The sequence below is a fragment of the Eulemur rufifrons genome, chromosome 30 (genome assembly GCF_041146395.1).
Source record: "Eulemur rufifrons isolate Redbay chromosome 30, OSU_ERuf_1, whole genome shotgun sequence".
Taxonomy (NCBI): Eukaryota; Metazoa; Chordata; class Mammalia; order Primates; family Lemuridae; genus Eulemur; species Eulemur rufifrons.
Genome location: NC_091012.1, coordinates 39,890,627 through 39,906,817, shown reverse-complemented (window position 1 = coordinate 39,906,817; position 16,191 = coordinate 39,890,627). Strand labels below are relative to the sequence as shown.

The 16,191-nt window shown below is 40.4% G+C and overlaps 1 protein-coding gene across 4 annotated transcripts in view; it reads right to left on the bottom strand.

The window, feature by feature from the left end:
• Positions 1-16,191, bottom strand: part of GPC3 (glypican 3) — a 411,323-nt gene that overhangs the window by 37,568 nt on the left and 357,564 nt on the right. The window lies entirely within an intron of this gene.

Sequence of the window (16,191 nt, the reverse complement as noted above, 5' to 3'; positions counted from 1 at the left end):
CAAGTTAGGCAGCAGTGAAAACTTCAAGGTAGTTGGAACACAGGATAGGCTAGGGGTTAGTGACATACAAGATTGGAGAAGTAGGCTGGGGCCATATTAGGAAAGGCTGGGCTAAGGGATTTGGCTTCATTACTCCTCATTCATGCCTGGAATCTAGGGACAGCAAAGACAATGCCCTTATGACTTCAAGCTGGCTAGTGGTGGGAAGACTACAACTTCTTTTTTTTTTTTTGAGACAGAGTCTCACTCTGTTGCCCAGGCTAGAGTGCTGTGGCGTCAGCCTAGCTCACAGCAACCTCAAACTCCTGGGCTCAAGCAATCCACCTGCCTCAGCCTCCCGAGTAGCTGGGACTACAGGCATGCGCCACCATGCCTGGCTAATTTTTTCTATATATTTTTTGTTGTCCAGATAATTTCTGTCTATTTTTTAGTAGAGATGGGGTCTCGCTCTTGCTCAGGCTGGTCTCAAACTCCTGACCTTGAGCGATCCTCCGGCCTTGGCCTCCCAGAGTGCTAGGATTACAGGCGTGAGCCACTGTGCCTGGCCTACAACCTCTTCTTTAAGGAAGGTAGACTAATTTTCATTCCTTAAACTGAACCTGATTCTAAATCCCTTGGAGGCACTCAAAATGCTGTTTTAGGCTTAAGTATCACTTGTCTATTCAGGTTTAGAAAGCCCTAGAACTGAAATGTGCATGATTTCCACAGACATTGCCCAAATCATTATTGTTGCCTCCCCAAAATATCCCATATTCCTTGTTCCAACTCTCGTTCCATGTGAAGTGGTGTGTGGGGAGAAGGAAAGCTAGAACAGTAAAAACTAAATGGAGAAAGACATTCATGGCTCCGTGCTCCAAAAATGCTTGAGTCAAACAGATATTAGTGCAGAAATGTGCTATCTCTGGATGTGCACTAAAAATGACAAATAACTTATAAACCAACAGACATGAAATCCCTGGGTTTCTTTTCATTATCGATTTAGTCTTCTAGTGCTGTGTATCACAGACCGGTTCAGACATCTGCAGAAGCAGAGTGCAGACATTCTTACTGCACTGCTGTATACTGTATAGAAAATCTCCAGTGATCCAACCACATTTTGGGAGAATCTCATTTCTTAGTCCTCTAGCAGTTGGTGCTGTATATGAGCATGAGTAATATGTTGCCTCCCTGCACAAACAAGAAAGAAATGTTGAACAGGAGAGTGGGGGTGTGCTCCAAATTTAGCTTTGCTTCCAACCTCTGCCCATATGGTCGGTGGTTAAAAAAATGATTACCAAGCCAACAAAATGCAACCTGATATTAGGAGTTCCACTCTAACTCTATGAAACCAGGGCTAGTATCAGCACACGGTATTCATTTGTCTTAATGCCATCTGATATAGGAAGGCTGAACTCTGAAAGTGGTCCTTGCCTGGGTGCCCCAGTGAGCTGGCCTATAAAGACCACCATCTAGGTTTGGAAGGGGATGATGAGATTTCCACTGGTTAGCAGAGAGATTTCAGAAAGAGCCCACCAACCTCAACAGGGAATAAGGAGTTTTGAGGAAAAAAAAGTTTATAGATCTGGTTAACAGTTTCCAAGTTAAGGAAGTTTCCAAGTCTAGGATTCCTAGAAGTCAGAGTCACTAAAAATGAGGGGCTCTTTAATTTGTTAGCATAACTTTGGAAGACAGAAATTTTCTCTCACTCATGGTAAAAAGAACTATTGATTTAAGCCGAGAACCTTTAAGGATAAAGGAAGGAAAATAAATCCTTCAAATGTACCCCCTTACCCAGTGTTGTGGTGTTAAATGTTCAACAATTGGCTCTCAAAAAAAGAAGTATGCATGCCAGGTTATTTAAAATTATTTTTTGAATGAAGAATATGTAGCACCTTACAATTTACAGATAAAAAATATACAGTACCCTTTATTATAAATTCCATATAGCCAATTGGTTCTCACAGAATGCTATCGTCAATTTTTGTCCAGGCTCTCATAATTGCAGCCAAACAAGGGTTGTGATTGACAAACAAGTGTAGTTCCTATAAGAATACCGGTTGACATACTGGTATACATTAAGGAGTGACACAGAAGTAAAATAATACTCTGTTGTAAGTTCACTCCATCAATGACAGGAACGACTTCTTTGCTGCATTGGATAATAGTTTTTGAATACTGGAAAAACAATTCCTCAATTTTTTTCTGCTAATCACAATGAAATGGCTACAGAGACAATATGACTTTAAGTTTAATATGTGTTATTAACATTTTTTCCATCACTTTCTTAAGTTTAGACAATGAACAAAACAATAAGTTCCAATTTGTAAATTTTGCTGATTTCTGTGGTGTAAATATCTATCGTGGCCAACTTGGAGCTACCAAGGTGATGAGAATGAACACAGAGTTGGAAGAGTATATGGTATTTCTGCCACTCAAACACAATATACATGTAACTGTAAGAGCACAGATAACTGTAAGTGTAACAAAATAATTAGGATGTAATGAGTTGAGTGTCACCTTTGTTTTTGAGTAAGAATTTATTTCATCATAAATTTATATAATTTAATTTTTAAATAATGGCTGTGTTTAACACCAGCTCACAAAAATTCTGAAAATTTAACAATTGGCTCTTGTGAGCCAGTGCAAGCCAGCTCCAGTCCACCACTGCCCTCAGCCCATTTAGACTGCTTTTGAGTGTATTCTACCATGGGATCCAAGATAAGGAGGGATACAAGGCAGAGGCACACATAATAGGCTACACTTCTCTAGTCAAAGTGTGGCCTGCTGCTTTGCTATTTATTGCAAATTTGCAGGAAGATAATTACAGAAATTAAAAGTAAGCACTCAAAAGCTTGTCTAGCAATTTGACAGGGATTTTTTAGGTCTGTTGAATCTCATAATTAAAAATTGTGGCTTTTATTTTATAGGCCGTTTTGTCATTTCCTTTTTCTAGCAATTTATTTTTATTGTATTCTGCAAAGATATTGGTTCATGACAGATTTGGGAGGAACAAAAAAAATCCCAGGTCCTTCACGACAGACACCTTGAGATGCACTGGTCTAGTCTGTGCAGCCAGAATCAGAAGGGACAGAGTGGGGCAGGAGATGAATGTGAACTGGACAAACTTGGTATTGACAATTCAGCCATTAGAGCTAACTACTTTTATCTGGGGAAGGCGCTCTATCTTAGGTTTGCTTTTCTAACATGGGGGCAGGAAGGCCACAAGCCTGGAAATAATCGGGGAGAAATGAGAACTGGATTCTCGTAGTAGCAAAACAAATCTGGAGGTTGTGAGTGACAGAAGATGTTGAAAATAATTGCTTTCTGGAAAAGTCTCTGCCATTCCTAAGGATCTGTTTCCTTAGGAAAATAGTCACAGAAAATCATAATTGGTGACATGTGCTCATATAAGAACAGCCAGAGAGATTCTCTTCTCCACTCCTCTTTCCTTCCCCTAGCCTGAAAAATTGCTTCATTGGTTTGCTCCACCATTTTGGCTCTTTTTGCTCTATTTACATGTTTGCATCTTAAAATCATTAGCTCCTCGGAACTATTTAGGACCTTGAAAGTCAAGAGCCCATGATGTAGGTATCTATCCACTCTCTGACATTCCACCCTCATCCAGCCAATCTTTCTTATATATGATTATTTAATCTCTAGTCAAATACCTCCAGAGTCAGGAAGCTCTTTCTTAGAGCAATCCATTCCACCGAGGAATATCAAAGAGATAGAAAGTTCAACCTTCTGTCAAAATATGTATCCTTATAAATTTCATGCATTGGCTCCAACCCTCCTCTTCCATATGCAAGACCTCTAACTATTAGAAGACAACACTCACATCTCCCTAATTCTTCTCTCATATTCCTCTCTCATAGACTGAACATTGCTACTTCTTTCACTGTCCTCCTGCTACCCCTTGTGTGCAGATTCTTCCCCATCCGTCTCCTTCTCCTCAAGATGCACTCTAGGCTACAGACACCTGGTGTCTCACACAACATGCCCTCCCCCACTCAATTGAGCCCCTACTCCCGTGTTGACTGGAACAGGAATCTCAGATCTCATTGCCAGAAGAGATCTGAGATCTCATCATTTCAGCTGCTAGAAGTTGAAGGGTACTCTGAGGAAACTAGTTTAAGAAGTAGTGAGGGTGAAGCACACTGTTACCATAACGAATATGGAATGAAAGGAAGCAAATGTGAAAAGTAAATATTGCACATGGATAACTGAACTCTATTTAGCACCTACTAAGTGACAGTTACTGGGAAGGGGGGAAGGAAGCAGTAGTTGGTGACTGAGACCTGAGAAATGTATATAGGATGAAAAGAACTTGCTTTTGACCCTCCCAGGAGCTCACCTGTTAGTTGGGAGAAACCACTTTACCCTGAAACTTATCCTGAAGGTGCTAATGAGATTTCCCCCTGCTCTAACATAGACTGTCCTCAGACACCACACTTTGTAGAATAGCCTCTACTCCATTTTTATCTACTTGGTAATTATATTACCACTTCAATCCGTCAATGAGCTACAAATTAAGAGATTCTCTTTGTGCTGATGCTCCCGTTCTCACCTTAAAGGCTTATTTACCATCAACCATTCACATTAGAATTGTTTAAAAAAAAGACCAAAGGCAGTTTTTAAAAATCAGCAAGTATATTTGGAAATGATAGGAACTGTAAGTGTCAGGGATCATTTTGCCGGATCATTAAACATCTCTCAGCCAGGTGTGTACCTAGGCAAGCTCTACAACAAGGTTCCTTTTCAGAAAAACTGACCACACAAACACTTGCCAGGAACTTTGTTCCTACCAGTTTGAATGGGAAATCTTCTTAAACCTGACACAGACAAATAAAGGAAAGAAGAGAGGTGATGGCTGCATCTCTGTTTTTTTTTTTTTTTTTTTTTTGCCATATTAGCAAAAGGTGGAGGACAGCACTGTTGAAATTGGAGAGATCTGATATTGCGTGTGCAGTTTGGGGCATTATGGAAGGTCAGTAATTGCAAGGCATCTGCTTGCTCTGAGCCTCTTCTCCTCTCAGAGTAGGACCTCAGCCCTGGCTTCATTTCTGATCTCCACCTGCAGCCACTAGGACTGTCCACACCAGATATTTGCAGCTTCTCTCTTGCTCTGCAGGCTTACAATTCCTTGTTACATTGGACTCCTCTGATTCAGCTTCCCTAAGAGATCACTGTTTATCAGGGAAACTTTGGAGCACAGCACAGGTTTAATTAGACATCTTCATCTTTCTTGCTGCTATGATATTTCTTCTTGTAAGGGTGCACTTCCCATTGGATGGCACAGAAGGCTGCTTTTCCAGATACTTTGGGATGTTATTCTACAGGGATGCTTCTCTTCTGCTTGGCAGCTCGGCTACTGGCTTTGGGCTTGCCACCTTCCTGCTGGTTTTTCACCAGCTAAGCATTGAACCTCTCCATCCCTTTCCTTTCTATGCATAATCTACTAGATTACCATATGTTAGTTGAGGCTGTCACTAAATTGGCCGGCATGGCTTCTATCCAGAGCAAATCAATTGCACCATTTAGCCAAATTTATCCATTCAAAGTCTCCTCTTAATTTGAAGATAGATTACAAAATATAATACGATGGCCCAAATTGCTCACATTGTCCCTAATACCCAATTCTTAGAGAATTATGTGTAAGCCTGACCAGCAAGTATAACTCTTATAGCATTACCCCTGATAAAAGCCTCATAGCCCAATGGCTCATACAGGAAAGTATAACAGGGCAGCAGACCTAGGAAAGAAACCCTCACAATATCTCCTCACAAACAATAAGAAACAAGCTCCTTAAGGTATCTCAAGTTATGGTAACTTTATGGAAAGTATGGAACGTTTTTACCATTTCTTACTCTCATCTATCACCAGCTTACTTGTAGTAATTCCCTAGTCAGTACTAAAGCATGAGGAAGGCCCCTTTCTCGGTACACTTACTCAATTGCAGGTAATATCACTGCTAAAGCTTGCATCTAAGTCCCCCTCTGTGAGCCCTTGGGAGCTGCACAAAGCTCTGGGGTGAGCTGGGATTGGCTGTCCTGTCAATCGATTAGCAAGAACCACCTGGTCTGTATCTGTGTGAAAAGTGCTATTATAGTGAGCTTTGCTTCTTTCAGCTTCCGTATGGCATTTGATCTCTAAAAGAAAAGATCAAGACATGAAAGCAGATTGCTTGGAGCTCAGAGCAAGATAGAATGGAAAGAATCAGGGGCCCTTTCTTGATCCTCCCCAACTCGTTGTCCACCCTTGCCCTCAGCGCTCCACTACCACCAAAGAAAACAAAACATAACTAGCTGTGATTCTTTCAAGATGTAGGTGGTTACTACTGTTGTGACTATGTGGTTATTTGCACAAGTTGGCAGACATATTTGTCATTGTTCAAATGCCTTCTCACTTTAAACCACCCTGGGCTAAAAACAAGTTAATGAGTAATTGAAATCGCCACCCTTGGGGATGCAGAAGAGGGACCATGTTTATTATTTTTTTCAGAACTCCCTTCTTTTCTTTTCTTTTTTAATTGACATATAATAATTATAGATATTTATGGGGTATATAGTGATGTTTCTATATGTATAATGTACAGTGATCAGATCTGGGTAATTAGCATATCCATCATCTTAAACATTTATCATTTCTTTGGGTTGGGAACATTGAATATCCTCTTTCTAGCTATTTGAAAATATATTTTTTTCTTTTTTTTTTTTTTTTTTTAGATACAAGACCTCACTCTGTCACCCACGCTGGAGTGCAGTGGCATCACCACACCTCACTGCAACCTCAAACTCCTGGGCTCAAGCGATCCTTCCACCTCAGCCTCCTGAATAGCTGGGACTATAGGCTCATGCCACCACACTCAGCTAATCTATCTATCGTTCTTTCTTTCTTTCTTTTTTTTTTTTTTTGTAGAGATGGCATTTCACTATGTTGCCCAGGCTGGTCTTGAATTCCTGGCCTCAAGTGATTCTCTTGCCTCGGCCTCCCAAAGTGCTGGGATTTAGAGGCCTGAGCCACTGCACCAGGCCAGTGAAAATATATTACTGTTAACTGTAGTCATCCTATAGTGGTATAGAACACTAGAACTTATTCCTATCTAGCTGTAATTTTGTATCCTTTAACAAATTCTATCTCCCACTTCCCCCTACCTTTCCCAGTCTCTAGTACTTTCTGTGCTTTTTACTTCTATGAGATCAGCTTTTTATAGCTTCTACATATAAGTGAAAACATGTGGTACTTAACTTTCTATTCCTGGCTTATTTCACTTAACATAATGTCCTCCAGTTCTATTCATGTCACAAATGACAAGATTTCATTCTTTTTTATGGCAGAATAATATTTCATTGTGTACATATACCACATTTTCTTTATTTATCTGTTGATGGACATTTAGGTGGATTCCATACCTTGGCTATTGTGATTAGTGCTGCAATAAAAATGAGGGTGCAGATGTCTCTTTGATACATTGATTTCCTTTCCTTTAAATAAATGTCCAGTAGTTGGAATGCTGGATTATATGGTTCTATTTGCAGTTTTTGAGGAACCGCCATACTGTTCTCCACAGTGGCTGTACTACTTTACATTCCTACTAACCACATAAAAGAGTAGCACATTTATAATGAAAATTGTTGGCCAGAATATTTGGGACTTTATAATATTAGCTAAAGGCTTTTGGTGAATAAAGCTAAACTAAGTTATAACCCAATAGTACTAGACAATAATAGTATTACTGTAAACGGGCATGCTGCTTTATAGTTTATAAGATATGTTTAAATTCATCATTACATGTGTTTCATTCAACAACTTATAGGGTGGACAGATCAGGAAATATTTCATCACCATTTTTGTAAATGAGGAAACGGAGGCTCAGAGGAACTGAGTGACTTTGTCTAAGGCTAGAACATTGGGAAATAGCAGAGACAGAATTGGGACCCAGTTTGTTAGACTCTGTAGATGTAATACTCTTTTATTTATGTCTGAAGCTTCAGCAGTCTAAGGGTAAGCTTAGATCCCATCTATTGCCCAATAGATGGGATCTACTCCCAGTGGAAGACATGGGGTCCCCTTGCACTGAGGTCACATGTTTGAAGGACTGATAGCTCAAGAAATAAGTTTTTAGGGAGTCACTACAAGATCTTGCCTGAGAGTTCCAGGAGTGCATTACTTAGTAGGAAGCAACCTGCAACATAAGTGGTCAAAGATCCGAATGGTGGGTTTCTAAAGAGTTCAAAGGAAGTAGAATTGGGTTGTTTAAACTATAGAACACATTTTGGGAAACTTGCTGTAATTTCTTCCTGGACTTGTTACTACCAGAGCACTATAAATAGATACATTACTGTATCTAATGTATTTTGAGCTCTGCACAGGACTCAACAACTTTCTTAAAAAAATTCCTCGGGACATTTCATTCCCCTTACAAGCTTCCTACTCATTTTTCAGTAGGCATCATGATTTGTTCTAAATCATAAATAATTTGCAGATATCATCCACAAAAAAGCCTATCATACAGTTCCTCAATTGCTTTTATCCTTTTCACCAGACCAAGCCATTAATGAATTTACTAATACAAAATGACTACCAATCCACCTTTATAAAGGTTTGACTTGACACTTTGGAAGAACCATTAAGCCACTGAAATGTCCTTCTTTTCTCCTATGTGCATAGGCTTGTTAGGAGTAGGAATGAAAGGTTACACTTGATCCAGTAAAAAAAAATAATAATAATAAAAATCATTGGTTTTAAAAAATATTTCCTAAATTTTTTTTTAAGTTATCATTATTTTGCCTTGAGATTGTAAAGTAACTGTAGAGCGGGCACAGAGATTCATGTGGCTCAAAGCTATAAAATCTTAATGGCTTCCCCTACAGCACTGCTGGGAATAGGTGACCAACCAGGGGCAGACTACTGCTCTCTCCCATAGTACTTGGAGATAACACAGAAGAATGGCAAAAGGGACCAGTCACCCCCAGCCAAAGAACAAGTGGCAGGTTTTCTCTTTGCAGTCCCCACGCTGACATCCGAGATACTGAAAGTTTCTTGAGGGCAAGCATTTTTTTTTTTTTTGAGACAGAGTCTCTCTCTGTTGCCCAGGCTAGAGTGAGTGCCGTGGCATCAGCCTAGCTCACAGCAACCTCAAACTCCTGAGCTCAAGGGATCCTCCTGTCTCAGCCTCCCGAGTAGCTGGGACTACAGGCATGCGCCACTATGCCCGGCTAATTTTTTCTATATATATTTTTAGCTGTCCATATAATTTCTTTCTATTTTTAGTAGAGATGGGGTCTCGCTCTTGCTCAGGCTGGTCTCGAACTCCTGAGCTCAAACGATCTGCCCACCTCGGCCTCCCAGAGTGCTAGGATTACAGGCGTGAGCCACCGCGCCCGGCCTGGGCAAGCATTTTTATAAGAACTATCTGTTTACCATGGGCAAAAACCAGCCATTTACTTTTTTTTTTTTTTGAGACAGAGTCTCACTCTGTTGCCCAGGCTAGAGTGCTGTGGCGTCAGCCTAGCTCACAGCAACCTCAAACTCCTGGGCTCAAGCGATCCTCCTGCCTCAGCCTCCCGAGTAGCTGGGACTACAGGCATGCACCACCATGCCCAGCTAATTTTTCTCTCTCTCTCTATATATTTTTTAGCTGTCCATATAATTTCTTTCTACTTTTAGTAGAGCTGGCATCTCACTCTTGCTCAGGCTGGTCTCGAACTCCTGAGCTCAAACAATCCTCCCGCCTTGGCCTCCCAGAGTGCTAGGATAACAGGCATGAGCCACCGCCTCCGGCCGACATTTGCTTTTAATATTGGTCTAAGCCCTAAGCCCGAGACATGTTTTATGAACTCTACTCCCCAGCCCACCACCAACCAGCTCAGGCTCCTCTTATTCTCATGTAGCAACAAGGAATGTTTTATCTTCTACAGTCTCCTCATTCAAAGAAATAGGCCTTTGCAGTATTCACGATCGTTTTGCCCTGTCTGTAGCCCAATTTGAGATAAGCTTATCTTTTTTTCTCCTGAGACTTACAGTTAGTTATAAGGGCATTAGGTTCACCAGAATGTCCTGGCTGTACCCACAGAGTAGTGTAAGCTGGAGCAAGAACAGGTCCAGGGAGGACAAGGGGTGGGGAAATGGTAACACAGGTTATCTCCAAGATGGGCGTTTCTTGCTGGGAGTTGCTTTGTTTATGTCCCAACTGTGTTTCCAACAGCAGGATGTGTGTGTGTGTGTGTGTGTGTGTGCGCGCTCGCTCACATGTGTGTTTCTGTGTGGGTAAGAGTGAAGACTTGGTGGAGAAGGGCCAGATGCTTAAGATGCTTAGTCATCGCTTATTAGCCAGGGACTCCTGGTCAGAGCTTGGAAAGCTTCTCAGGGATCAGCCCCAGCCAAAGAACTGGGAGTAACCAGCTTCCCAAACAGCTTACAATAAGAGCTTTGAGAAAGCCATTAACTAGGAACACTGCTGATGGCAGCCCAGCAAAGAGAGAGCTTATTGCACCAGGTCCATCATGGATCATGATCTGTTTTTGGAGGGGAGTCAGTACATAAGTGTTCAGACTCACAGGCCAAATCCAATCTTTGCAGAAAATACATGAACTAGAGATGCCAAGAAAGCTATAGAGTTTCCAGAGATTTTTAAATTATAAAAAAAATCTTCTGATTGTTTTAAATATTTACAGAGCTTCTCACTGAAGTGGGCAAGGCAAGGATGATTCCCCATTTTACAGCTGGGGAAACTGAGGCTCAGAGCAGCTATATAACTTGCTCAAGTTTCTACTGCTAGGACTAGAATCCAAATGTACTAATCAATCACATGTATGATTGGGCCTTGAAGCTCTCTTATATTAATATTTCCTATGATAGAATACTTAGCTCACTGGTGGACAGTTTAGTGGCTTCTTAAATGCGTGAAGTATTAAACCTAAAAGTCACAAGTGCTCAATTAGAAGATAGTAAGGGCTGCAAACAAATCACCTAGGGATCTTGTTAACATGGCCTTCTGATTCAGTAGGTCTTGAGGTGGGATCTGAGAGTCTGCTTTTCTAACAAGCTCCCAGAGGATACAAACGTTGCTGGTCCATGGTTCCAACTTGCAGTAGTAAGGGTTAAGGGGATAATGCTGAATGTTGGTTACCTGGTTTTAATTGCCTTTCATGAATCTTAAACAAATGAACATACAAACAAAAACCCAAGACAATTCTAATCTACGTCTACAGGGTTTTTGAGCTCTCATAGGTTAGCAGTAACAAACAATAGCTTGAATAGATCACATTTTTTGAGTGCTTACTAGGTGCCAACCACTGTGCCAAATGTTTTGCATGGATTATTTTATTTAATCCCCACAACCCTATGAAATAGGAACTATTAGTATCTCCATTTTCTTTTAGATGTGGAAGCAGGCTGAGAGAGATGAATTAACCTACTGCTATGGTTCGAATATTTGTGTCCCCTCCAAAATTCATGTTGAAATTTAATCCCCAATGGACCACAACAGTATTAAAAGGTGGCATCTTTAGGAGGCAGAGCCCTCATTGAGGGGATTAGTCCCTTATAAAAGAGCTAGAGAGAACTAGGTAGGCTATTTCCTGCTCTTCCATCTCTTCTACAATGTGAGGACACAGCATTCACTCCTTTTGCCGTGTGAGGCATTCACCAAATACCAAATGCCAGCACCTTGGTCTCCCAGCCACTGGCACTGTGAGAAATATATTTCTGTTCTTTATAAATTACCCAGACTAAGATATTTTGTTACAGCAGCACAAACAGACTAATATACCCACCAAAAGGCAAATATATTACCCTTGATTCTGAGAAGTGAAAAGAACAAGTGAAGATGTAACCACGGGTAAGACATCATGTAATGGTCATCTCAGCAACAATTAAATTCAATAATCAGAAAGAAGGGGAAGACCCTAAGAATTCTATGTCAAATTTAGAAATAAGAATTATGGAAAAAAAGAACACTTAAGGAACTTTGGGATGAAGAGTTTTATAAATGAATATACCCCCAGAAAGCTTGAAAAATACTAAAAACTTCTTATTACCATCGTGATGCGCAAGTGTGCTGAGGACCAGGTATGGGCAGACGTTGGTGAGAAGCCTGGTTTGCTGGATTGGAAAAGTCACAGGGTTAGAGTAGAGAAAAGGAGATCTTTTCTAAGTGGAAATATAGCTCAACAGAAAACAGAGAACCTACAAGGTCATATGAAAACTCAAAACTCAAAAGAAGATGTCCCCAAAAGACTCTGACAAGCACCTTGCCAGGGATCAAAGCCAAAGAAATGAACATAATCACAGATTGCTGGCACTTTAGAATGCCTTGCAAGAATTGTCCTGGCATTCTCTCTATTTTACAAATGGAGAAACCGACTTCTAAAAAGTGGAGGGGGCTTGCCTTAGGACACATGGGAGTTAGAAGCAAAGCCAGGAATATAACCTGAGTGTCCTGAACTTCATGCAGTACATCAAAACAAGGGAAGAAGTGAGCCAGGGAAGCCAGCCAGCAGGACCACTTGCTGGTCGTGGTGCATAAGGTCTGTTCAGGGACAAATGGGAGATACAAGAGAGTCTGAACATACTCATCCCCAGGTTGTCTTTTGGGGGAGGCAATCTGTAGTATTAAATGAAATGGTGGTAAATGTGCATGGTGTTCCAAGTACAGTTGACTAAATAAATGGATATTGATGAATCACCAGGACTAGATGGCATCTACCCAAGTGATAGGTAAAATTATGTAACAGCTGACCAAACATATAGCGTGTTCCAAACAGCTATTGTGCCATGACCCTGGCAGATTGGCAATGAGTCTTCTCTCCATGAAAAGCATTTTAAAGGAGAACCCAAGGAACTTTAGGCTGGTAGGATCACTGAACATGTTAGGCAAGTGTAATGTATTGGGGGCGAGGCATCATTTTTCCTGCAAATTAAATTAACCACCATTTGTATACTGTTTTATAGTTTACAAAGCACTTATGGTTAATCACGCCTAACAAATTGACTAGAATTCTTTGAGAGGATAAATGTGCATGTGAACAAAGGAAAACCATGGATGTAATCTATTCAGATTTTGAAAAGGCCCTTGACAAGGTCCCACACCAAACACTGTTTTAAAAAGTTAAGTCACCATGGAATTGTGGAGCAGTACTTTGAAATGGATAGGGAAATGGCTTATAGGCAGGAAAGCACGAGTACAAATAAGTGGGAACTTTTCTGAAGAAGCATGAATAGTGGTGTGTCCCAGGGATCAGTGATGGGACCAGTTAACATATTGGTGAATCATCTGGGCAACCTTTAGATGACCAGAAACTTTCCCGGGTAGCAAAATGCAAAGCTGACTTCAGTCTCTTTATGATTGTACTGATGAGCAGAGAAAAAATGAGTCAAAGTGAACCTGCTCAAGGAGTGGCCTCTGAAACCTGACTGCTCTTAGTGACTGTGTGACCTTAAGCAAATTACTGTACCTCCTCCAGCATCAGTTTTCTCATGTGTAAAGTGAGAAGAGGAATAACCCCTACTTCATAGTGGTGTTGTGAAAATGATATGAGACAATGCATGCAAAGTCCTGGCACAGTGTTTGGAGTATAGTATGTTTCCAATGACCATTAGCTTCTATTATTTTTATTTTTTATGTTTAGTCAACATTCTTCTAATAGGATGTCATGCTCTGAGTGATGATTTTATGCCCTATGGAACCTAGAAGCCATTGCAAACTATTTCTTGAAAGCACTGGCAGAATTTGTTTTAGTAATTCAGAGGACGGAGGTAACTATGGACTGAGATGATTGTGTAAGATTTCATGGAGGGAAATTAACAATTATGGAACACCTAGTATATGCTAGTATATGTTAGATACTGGGCTAGATGCTTTATAAACTTTCTCCTTCAATTTAACCTCACAATAGTCTTGTGAAGTTGGGGTTATGATCCCCATTTGATGGATGAAGGAACAGAGACTCAGAGAGGAGGCTAACAAACTTGTCCCAGGCCATGCTAGCTCATAAGGAGTGGAGCCAGAATTCAAATACAGGTTTGCCCTCACCCCAAACCTATTTTCTTTTCACTGCATTGTATTTGAATTGCACCTTGAGGGATGAGTATAATTTAAAAAGGAAGAAAAGAGGCCTATCTATATAGAAATAAACACGGGCAATGGTGTGAAGACAGGAACAAGAACAGGAAATTTATGAGGTTCATGGGGCATAAATACAGCTGTTCTTGACCAAGTGGAGAGTTCCTGTGGGGCGAGTGGTAGGAAATGAAGCAAAAGGGTAGTTTAGGCAAGACCAGGCCCTCAGAACTCTGCTAAGGAGTCTGACATTTATCCTCAAGTCAATGGGGACAGGATGAAGGCAGTTGAACTAAGGAGAGATATGATATGCTTTAGGAAGATTAACCTGGCAGCTGTGCAAAATGAATTTGATGAAATCTTCTGCCTGGGTCCCTGATTTTTTGTTCTCTAATCTACTAGCCTAAGGCTCTCAATACTCTTGCCTGAGTCTAGAAGCCTGAAAACCACTCAGGATGTGTTTGCAATAGCATATGTAGAAACGTGGGATGGGGAAATAGAAACAAAGCATTGACAGAAACAAAACAAATTACAAAGAAAGAATCAAAAGGGATTTGGGGCCCAATTACATAGGAGGGCAAGAGAGAAGAAAGAATCAAAGATACCTTCAGTTTTAAGCCTCACCAACCAAGAGAATGATAATGGTGTTGGGAAAATAAGGGTATGAAAGGAGAAGCGAGTTTGGGATGATGAGTTGATAAATTTGACTTGTGACACACCTAGTTGGGGGTAATGTTGGGGAAGCCACATAGTAATGATTAGTAAGCAGCTGGAGACGTGGGATGTTAGCTCAGGAAAGCAGTTGAGATTGGCAGTAATGACTTTATAAATTACCCACATAGTAGTATAATAGTTAAATAATATTCATTGTAGCAGTATCCACAATAGTGAAGTGGTGGAAACAATCTAAATGTCCAGTGATGGATGAATGGGCAAAGAAATTGTACATACATACAATGGAATATTATTCAGCCTTAAAACAGAAAGAAATCCTGCCATATGTTACACCATGGAGGAAGCTTGAGAACATTATGCTAAGTGAAATGAGCCAGTCACAGAAAGACAAATACTGCATCATTCCACTCTATTTGAGCTATCTAAAGTAGTCAAATTCATAGAAACAGATAGTAAAATGGGGGTTGCCAGGGGCTGAGGGAGGGGGAAATGAAGAGTTGCTGTTCAGTGGACATAAAGTTTTAGACACATAAGATGAAAAAGTTCTAGAGATCTGTTGTACAACAATGTGCATAGAATTAACAATATTGTACTGTATACTAAAAAGTTTGTTAAGAGAGCAGATTTCATGTTAGGTGCTTTTTACCCTAATTAACAAAACATAACTTAAAGAAATCATAAAAAAATTGTTCAAAGAGGCAGAGTGGATAAGATCTGCATTCCCTCTGGAAAAGAGAGAAAAGATAAGAGGGTTAACCTCTGGATAATAGCCAGTTTGAGGGCAGGATTAGGAGAAGAGCTAGTGAAAGAAAGAGGCTGCAAGAGAAATAGGAGCATGAAGTATCTCAGAGGCCACAGGCAACAGGGTTTTAAGGACAAGGCTGTGTGCACCACAGGGGAAAGAGCATGGCGCTGGAAGTCTCAAGACCCGAGTTAGATTTCCAGTTTTTCCACGTAGAGAAATCTCATTTCTTTTCTGAGCACCAGTTTTATTACCTGTAAAATGGAAAGACACCTATCCATATGAAAGGACTTTGTAAACTGTTATATGGAATATAAACGTGAGGGAATTCTTGTTGTTGTTTTGCCTTTTTGACTCCAGCAGCACTGTATTATTTGTTCTATTGTTCTTGTTTTTATGTAGCTCCTAAGTTATGCATCATAGCCTATCTATGTTAGACTGCCTGTGAGAAAACAAAATAGACATGACGTTTTAAGAAAAGAAGATCAGTAATGGTTCTTCCTTTGAAAGTTCTAAGATCATTGGTTTTCACAAGATTCCCAAGGTTCCACTTCTTATTTTTCATTTCTTTTTATAACTAAGAAGAACCAAGGAAATCTCTAATGGGAAACAGAGCCAACTGATTAGGTCAGTTCATTTTAGACAATGAAAAACAGGAAGTTACCCTTTTAATCCACCCAGGGCCAGAGATGGAAAAAAATAGGCTACCCAAAAACTTCACTTTTCTAGATTA